The sequence below is a fragment of the Solanum pennellii genome, chromosome 3 (genome assembly GCF_001406875.1).
Source record: "Solanum pennellii chromosome 3, SPENNV200".
In the NCBI taxonomy this organism is placed as follows: Eukaryota; Viridiplantae; Streptophyta; class Magnoliopsida; order Solanales; family Solanaceae; genus Solanum; species Solanum pennellii.
The window spans coordinates 11603592-11611143 of record NC_028639.1 but is presented as its reverse complement, the minus strand read 5'-3'; the positions used below and the strand labels follow the sequence as shown (position 1 = coordinate 11611143).

General features: G+C 33.8%; 1 pseudogene; it reads right to left on the bottom strand.

Moving 5' to 3' along the window:
* Positions 1 to 4466: 4466 nt before the first annotated feature.
* Positions 4467 to 6597, bottom strand: LOC107014152 (annotated as a pseudogene).
* Positions 6598 to 7552: the final 955 nt, after the last annotated feature.

Below are 7552 nucleotides of genomic sequence, written 5' to 3'. Positions count from 1 at the left end.
CTTAAACAACATAGACCATGAGAGCTAGACATGTAATCCCAACATTAACCCCTATCGGATGAGGGATCCTCACTTGCCTAGAGTAAGGTTCATTCTCTTAGATGTTACATGGCTTTCCCATTAGCTACACCTATGCGGGTGCATAGTTAAGGGATAAGGAGATTGCTACTAAGTAACTCATTCCCTACTAACAAGGAGTAGTCATATCAAGAGGTACATTGGAATACAACATTTCAACTCACGAAGTGTAACCACCCCTTCTTCATATCCTATCAGTGCTAGGCATAACTCCCCACGGATTCTAAACATTATTTACTATAGGTTAAGGATAACTAGTGAACACCACATCTCAACTCACGACGGGAATTTATCCTTCGACCTATCTTATAAAGCTCTTAGGATGTAGTAAGGTTTCTACTAAACACTTCATCTCAACTCATGAAGAGTGTTTACCCCAAAACTCCCATTTTTTACTTAACTTAGCTTAATTTATTCATTCAAGTGTGAGTGTGTGTACATGTGAGCACACCTTGCACATAAGCATCATTTCAATTACGTTCAATTCTATACATGCTTAGACCTTCATTCATCACAATACACACTTAAACATGCTCAACATACACACTTACTTCATTGAGGCATAATCTAGTCAACTTATATAATTCAAGTTTCACAATACACATTACAAGAACCAACTTCATTATCATTTCATTTCACACATTAGGCCTTCAAAGTGACACTTACAATACATACCAAGTATAATCAAATTCATCAAGTAAACACCTTCACCAAGAAGGTGGACTGTACCACTCAAGAACATTTCATAATTAAAGCTAAATAACATAACCAACTTACCCTTTAATCCAAGCTTCCATCACCTATAACATTTTACTCAAAATTTCATCATAATATAGACCATAGGGAAGTAGCTAAACTATAACATCAACCATAAGAAACTAAAGCTCAAACACTACACAATCATGCTCACTTAACCCATTCCTTCAGCCAAAAATTGTTAAAATGATTTGACATGTTTCCATTGAAGTTTTAGCATTAAAATCATCAAATAACATTAGAAACATCATTTTTTGAATCATTAGAAGCATTTTCATGCAAGACTCATATTTAGAGTTAAAGATGGAAGAAGTTAGGGTTTACAACCCCTTTTGAAAATTCATTAAATAGACTCCTTGAATGGAAGAGAGTTCAAGGATGGATACCATACCTCAAGTAGAATAAAACCCACTAATTTTGTTGAAGAACTCGACCATCAACGTCCCTCTTAGCTCCTTCTTGACTTCTAGATTCTATGGAGTTTGAGAGATAGTTCTAAGAGAGAAGGGTTTTGGGGTTTTAGGAAATGAGGTCTAAAATTAGATTTAAGGGTTTGAAATACTTTAATATACCTAATAGACTCTAATACTAACCCTAGATTCATAAAATACTTGGGGTGAATTTACAGAACACCCCAAGCCTAAACAGAAAATGACAGCTTTTTCACATGCAGCATTAACGACTTCCAACCAACGAACCGTGTGTCAAACGACGTCCCGTTGGTGAGGGTTCGTTTTTTGGGTGTACATCCCTCAAAACCTGCAGACCTGCAGGTCCAATCGACGGTCCAAGTCGACGAGCCGTCGATTGGTCAACTGGCCGTCGACAGGTCCCGTTGGTGGACACTGCCAGGCAGTTTAGAGCCTAAATCTTGGGCCCTTCTCTAGGACCCCTCGTGGGTCCTAGGTGGGGTCGTACCCGTACGTTAAGCCCCTAAACATAGTCGTCTATGTATTAGGAACACCCTACATTAATTTCAAGCAAAACAAACACGTAAAACTCACTCAAACACACAAGGATACACAAGCACTTTCGTGGACGTTCTTGGACATTTGACCTCAAAACTTAACCAAACTTCACACACTGCCTAAGGACACTAATATAACTCATTTTATTACAAAATTAACTCAAGAAACAATCACAAAGCTCTAGTTCACCTTACTTCGTTTTAGGGTGGTACAACATGTGTCGGAACGTGACACCCGATCCAATGGATGTGTTGAAATGTGACATGCGGTCTAATTTATGTGTTGGAACGTGACACCCGATCCAATATATGTGTCAGTATGTAACACCCGATTCAGTCAGCAGAACCACAATGACAATCAAACCCATAATGAACAATGTTCATAGTCATACAATCAAGTAATGGGTTCATGGTATGTAATTCTTCATAAACATATAGTCATTTGCATTAGATTCAATTCACATTTCCTTATTCACATACATGCATGCATACAATGAAACAATTAACCGGCGTATATCACACAAACAGGGAATAAAACTATCACCTACCTCAAAACCAAGCTTGGATCCTCCTAAGACACTTGAGCCTTCACTCTCCGAATTGTTTCAACTTGTTCTTGGTCTAAAACAAGTAATTAAACACAAGAATCAATAAACAAGACGTAATTTACCTGGATAATAATGAATTTATCAATTATAGGCCAAACCCAAGATCCTAAGGTTCAATTAGGGCTTTTCCACCATTAACTTCAAGTCAAAACCCTCCCCCAATGATAATTATCCAAGATTCTAAGTTCTAAAAATTAAATTACAAATTAGGGGAGTAATAATCTTACTTTTAGCATTAGAAGTCGTGGAAAACTCTCAAGGCACTGCCTTGGGTCGTCCCTTAGCTCTCAAGAATGAATTTTGCAGAAGATAATGGTTTTTTTGGAGTTTTTCTTTGATTTAGGTCGCAATTGTCCTTCCACAGCGGGACCCAACCAGCCCTGGCGGCTTGCACAGAGACAGAAAGTCAAAATTTGAGTTTCAAGCTCCCATTTCGCAACACAACTTCAACCCTTGACGTTCAAAAACTATTCTTTCACACCAAGCTAAGATCAGTTTCGGGAGTTTTACTCACTCAAATTTGATTTCATAAAGTCGTACATGCTGCTTAACGACTTGGCTATTTATTCATGCGATTAAATTCATAATTAACCCCACCTCTCCCCCCGTTCGTTCCTAGATTTTCCTAGACCTCACCTTGTCCAAGTCTGGCCTAGGCTAGAAATTTCCAAGTCACTAGTCCAAATTTTTCAGACCCAAATTCTTTCCCTATTTGACTTTTCCATAAAATGTGAACATGTCGTTACAACAAAGTACAACTCTATCACAACAAACTACACTGCAATAGTGCAGTTCTCATATATGGAGATTTCATAGCTCATACACAAAACATTGACCATCATCCAATCACATTCAAAAAAAAATTGAATGCGGCAGGTGGCAAAGGGTTAGGAAATTGATGGCAGATGAAGAAGACGGAGATGCAAACGATGAAGAAGATGAAGCTTCAGAGGAATTGATGGTGCTTCATATCAATTTTGTGAATCTAAATGGCCGCTTGCTTAAGATGAAGACGTTGAAAGAGGGATGAGCCTTTTGGAATTTGGGGAGTTTGGAAATGAAATGGGTTTAGCTATAGCCTGTAGAGAATGTTGGGGGTATTTTATAATAAAAAGTATTCTTTAATGAAATGGTCTATTAGATTTTTTTAAATAATTAGCATCAATGGGTCAAGTTTTACCACTAAAGGTCAATTGCCGCTAATAATTGATTGTACAACATAATTAGCTGCATTTCTATATCATTGCCATTAAAGAATTGTCGCTAAAAGTGTTTTTTGTGATAGTGGTGGTTTATACACTCGTGAGAAATGAGGTTTTCCAAGGTAAGCTCTGAAGTAACTATTGTTATTACTGTTTCTATTAGTCTCTACTTTAGTAAACCTGGTTCACTAGGTCGGTGACAAACTTAGAAATCATAAGATGTGAATCCAACTAACCTCTTATAATTGTGGATTCACTACATTTATATGTATGTTTTATTGTAGAGTTAATAAACCTATCTATTACATACGAACTATGCATGATTTAGATGTTTGGTTATAATTTATATGGCCAGCCTGTTCTGCATTTATTAGTGGTAGAGCGTTGATTAAGAATTGCAGCAATTCAAATGTAATTCATTAGGCAAGCTCACATGGATTCGTTTTTTTTCATGATACTTATCTCTTTGTTTATTTATATAAAAACTGCACCTGTACTCCATGTTATATTATTAGTACAAAATAATTATCCAAAAATTTGTTTTTAAACTCAATCATCTAGAGTTGTTAATCATTACACACTACAATGAAAACAACTTTCAGCAACAATAAATATACACATTAATAAAGAATGCTAAAGTCTTTATCAACATTAGTTAAGTGTCATTAGATCCAATATAGCTAGAGGCTTTGGAGACATATACAAAGAGTGTTAATTATTGCTAAAAATACATATTTAGCGGCAATTAAGCTATTGTTGTTAATTAATAACCGTTTAAGATCCTTTTTGATATAGTAACAGTACCAATAATTTGTTTTCATAACAAGTTAACAACTGTTGAAAACCATAGAACAGACACAAATATGTTTTAGTAAAATACCTAATTACATGAGGTGTATTATTTCCTGCATGGATGTGTATGTACCGGTACTAAGACTATGATCCCCATTAGAATTATATATCCTATTATTACTATCTCATATCCAAGTTTGTTGTGAGTGCCTAAAATCTTCAAGTAGCACAAACTTGGTACCAAAATTGAAGTTGTGACACTAAGAAATGCTCCAACTAGTGACATGAGATACCCAAAAAAGGGTATAGTTAGAGCCACAGTTACACTGCTTATCATTAATATAGTCCTGTTGAGGTAGCTACATGATTTTTTGTCACAATATGACTGCAAAAGCTCCTCAAGTCTGTTAATAATTGGTGTCATCATTAATGCATACTTGGCTATTGGATTGATCAAAGCAGTGTATATAGCCAATTTTGAGCTAAATTTTTCCGGTTGAAGGTTCAATGTGATTTGTGATTCCAGATCAGAGCCGAACATTAAGTATACCATAATTTCTATTGATGCATAGGTTACGGTAGAGAACGCAAAACACACAATCATTACCTGCAAGATTATTACATCAAAGTCAAATACTATTTGTCATAGTAATAATGAAATTTTGTGATTAGTTTATTTACCTTTGAAAATTGGTTTTGGTTTTTCATTGAAGTGTATAGAGTTGGAAAAAACAGGATGGGCACAATAACAGAAAGCATATAAGCTAAAAGATGTAGGAATCCTCCCCAATTCACAACTACTCCACTTTTATGAAATCCAATGCCATCATACATTGCTTCCCAGAAAATTGCACCAATAATCATGAGAGTAGCTAATACTGCAGAGGCTGATACATACGCAAGAATGCACATGTTCTTTAACAATACGGTTGACAATATGACGAGAGCAACAATAACCACTAAACTTTGTTTTCCACCAAATTGGATTCCCCAAAACTCAAAGTTCACTTCTGGTAACAGATTATGCAAGTTGTCCCCTGAAAGAATTAGAAAACCAGTTGCTACCATGTAAAGTTCAAGATTCATAAAAACTGAAACCAATATTCTTCCTCTTTTTCCAAATGCACGATCTCCAATGTCAGGATAACTTGTAATAGTTGGATCAAAATCCATACATTTCTTTATTAATATAGATGTGTAGAAAGTTACACATGCAATTAGAAGAAGAAGTATCATGCTTAACCACCCTCCTGATGATAACGCGTATGGAGTCGACAAAATCCCAACTCCTGAGGAAACAAAGAGTTCATCAACTACAATTCACATTTGATTCTCTACCAAAAATACTAAATAAATGTTTCTACTAAGCAAATGTACCCCATAAAGGTAGGTTGTTCAATGAATCCTGTGAACTTTAAATTGAAGCTCATTAATTATAGTGCAGGGGGCTTATGTTGTTAGTTTGATTCTCATATTCCAAATCAAGTTAAACACATTCAAACAATAAATTTCAAGGGAATGCCACTTACATATATCTAAAAATGCTTCAATCTTAAAAATTTATTTTATCTTCAATGATATGATCTTATAACAAAGGAAATGATACGTTTTATTCCCTCTGTTTAATTTAATTGTGGCATTTTCTTTTTTTTTAAAAAAAAAACCAATGACACTTCTTCTTTATAATTCTTTTAATTTCTATTTTTCACGTGCCATGTTTAAGATAACAAGATTAAGGATATATTAATATATTTGATATATCTTAAGTTTAAGACAACAAAATTCAGGGAAAAAAAAACCTTCAAACTCTTTTTAAAATAAAAATATATCAAATAAATTGAAATGATAGGGATAATATTTAAAATTACAAATCGAAGAAATCCTTTGAAAAGTATCTAAACTCTTGTTTTCTTCTGTTATGAATAAAAAATTGCCATCTATAATTTTTAAAAATGAAACAGAAGTAGTAAAAAAGGAAAAAAGCAAAGAATTAGGGAGAACCTGATAGAGCATTGAGTCCATGAAAAGTTGTTTTGAGAAAGGATGTTTTGCCATTGCTAATTAGTCTATCTGATCCAATTCCCTTCTCAGCTTTATCATAGTCATCAGCCAACATGGGTAAGGAAAGAGAGTTGTCATTTTCTGTTCTGTTTTCCATTTTCAACAAAGAAGAAAAAAAAGGATATGGTACCTGCGAGTGGCGATTCACCACATATATCTAATAAAATAAAATAAAATATATTGTGTTTTAACAAATGCTTTAAAACTTGTACAATTTCATTTACTTTGCAACAACCATTAGTAGTCTCAGTTTTGACACATTGTACATGTGAAAATTGAAAATAATTTAGTGGACTTCGACATGTCTTCTCTTGTCAAAGTTTATTCTTTTTATAATTGGCATTATTTATTTTTCTACCTTTTTTTTATGATTCATAATGTTTTCTGAATTTTCAATATATAAACCTCATAATTATTTTATCGAATCAGGTATGTTTCACCTTTATCCCGAAGAGATTTAACATAAAGAGAAACTACACAATATAGCAAAAATATACTATACTTTATAATACTCAACAATAGTTTAAAATTATACATGTTTACGACTATACTATTAATTTTATAGCAAAAGGTAAATTTGTATACACTTAGTATATTATACGACATACATCAAGCTAATGCCCAATTATATTCAATTTCTCTCTCTCTCTCTCTCTCTCACACACACACACACACTCTCACACACACATTACCTTTTTCTCTTTACTTATTTCAAAATCAAATCAAACTCTAGTTATTTCCTTCCCAACATTACGATTTTGAATGATATCATACTCTTATTTCATTTTCTTCCTAAATTTTGACTTTGGAAATGAATATCCATCAACATTAGAATTACATAGAATCGGGAAACTTCTATTTAATAGTTTCAAATTATTAATTTTTTAAGTTAATATTTTCTTCTTCTTGTATTTGTATCATTGAATTCCCTTCAACTTATTCAATTTCAAGTAGGGTTAATCAAAAGGAACTTTTAAAATTGATATTTAAATGGTAGAACAGAGGAGGGTTATAAGATACAAACAAAGATTTCACAATAACTCATACCGACACAATTACTTAGTCAAGATCAAGGGTCAAAGTGTTCA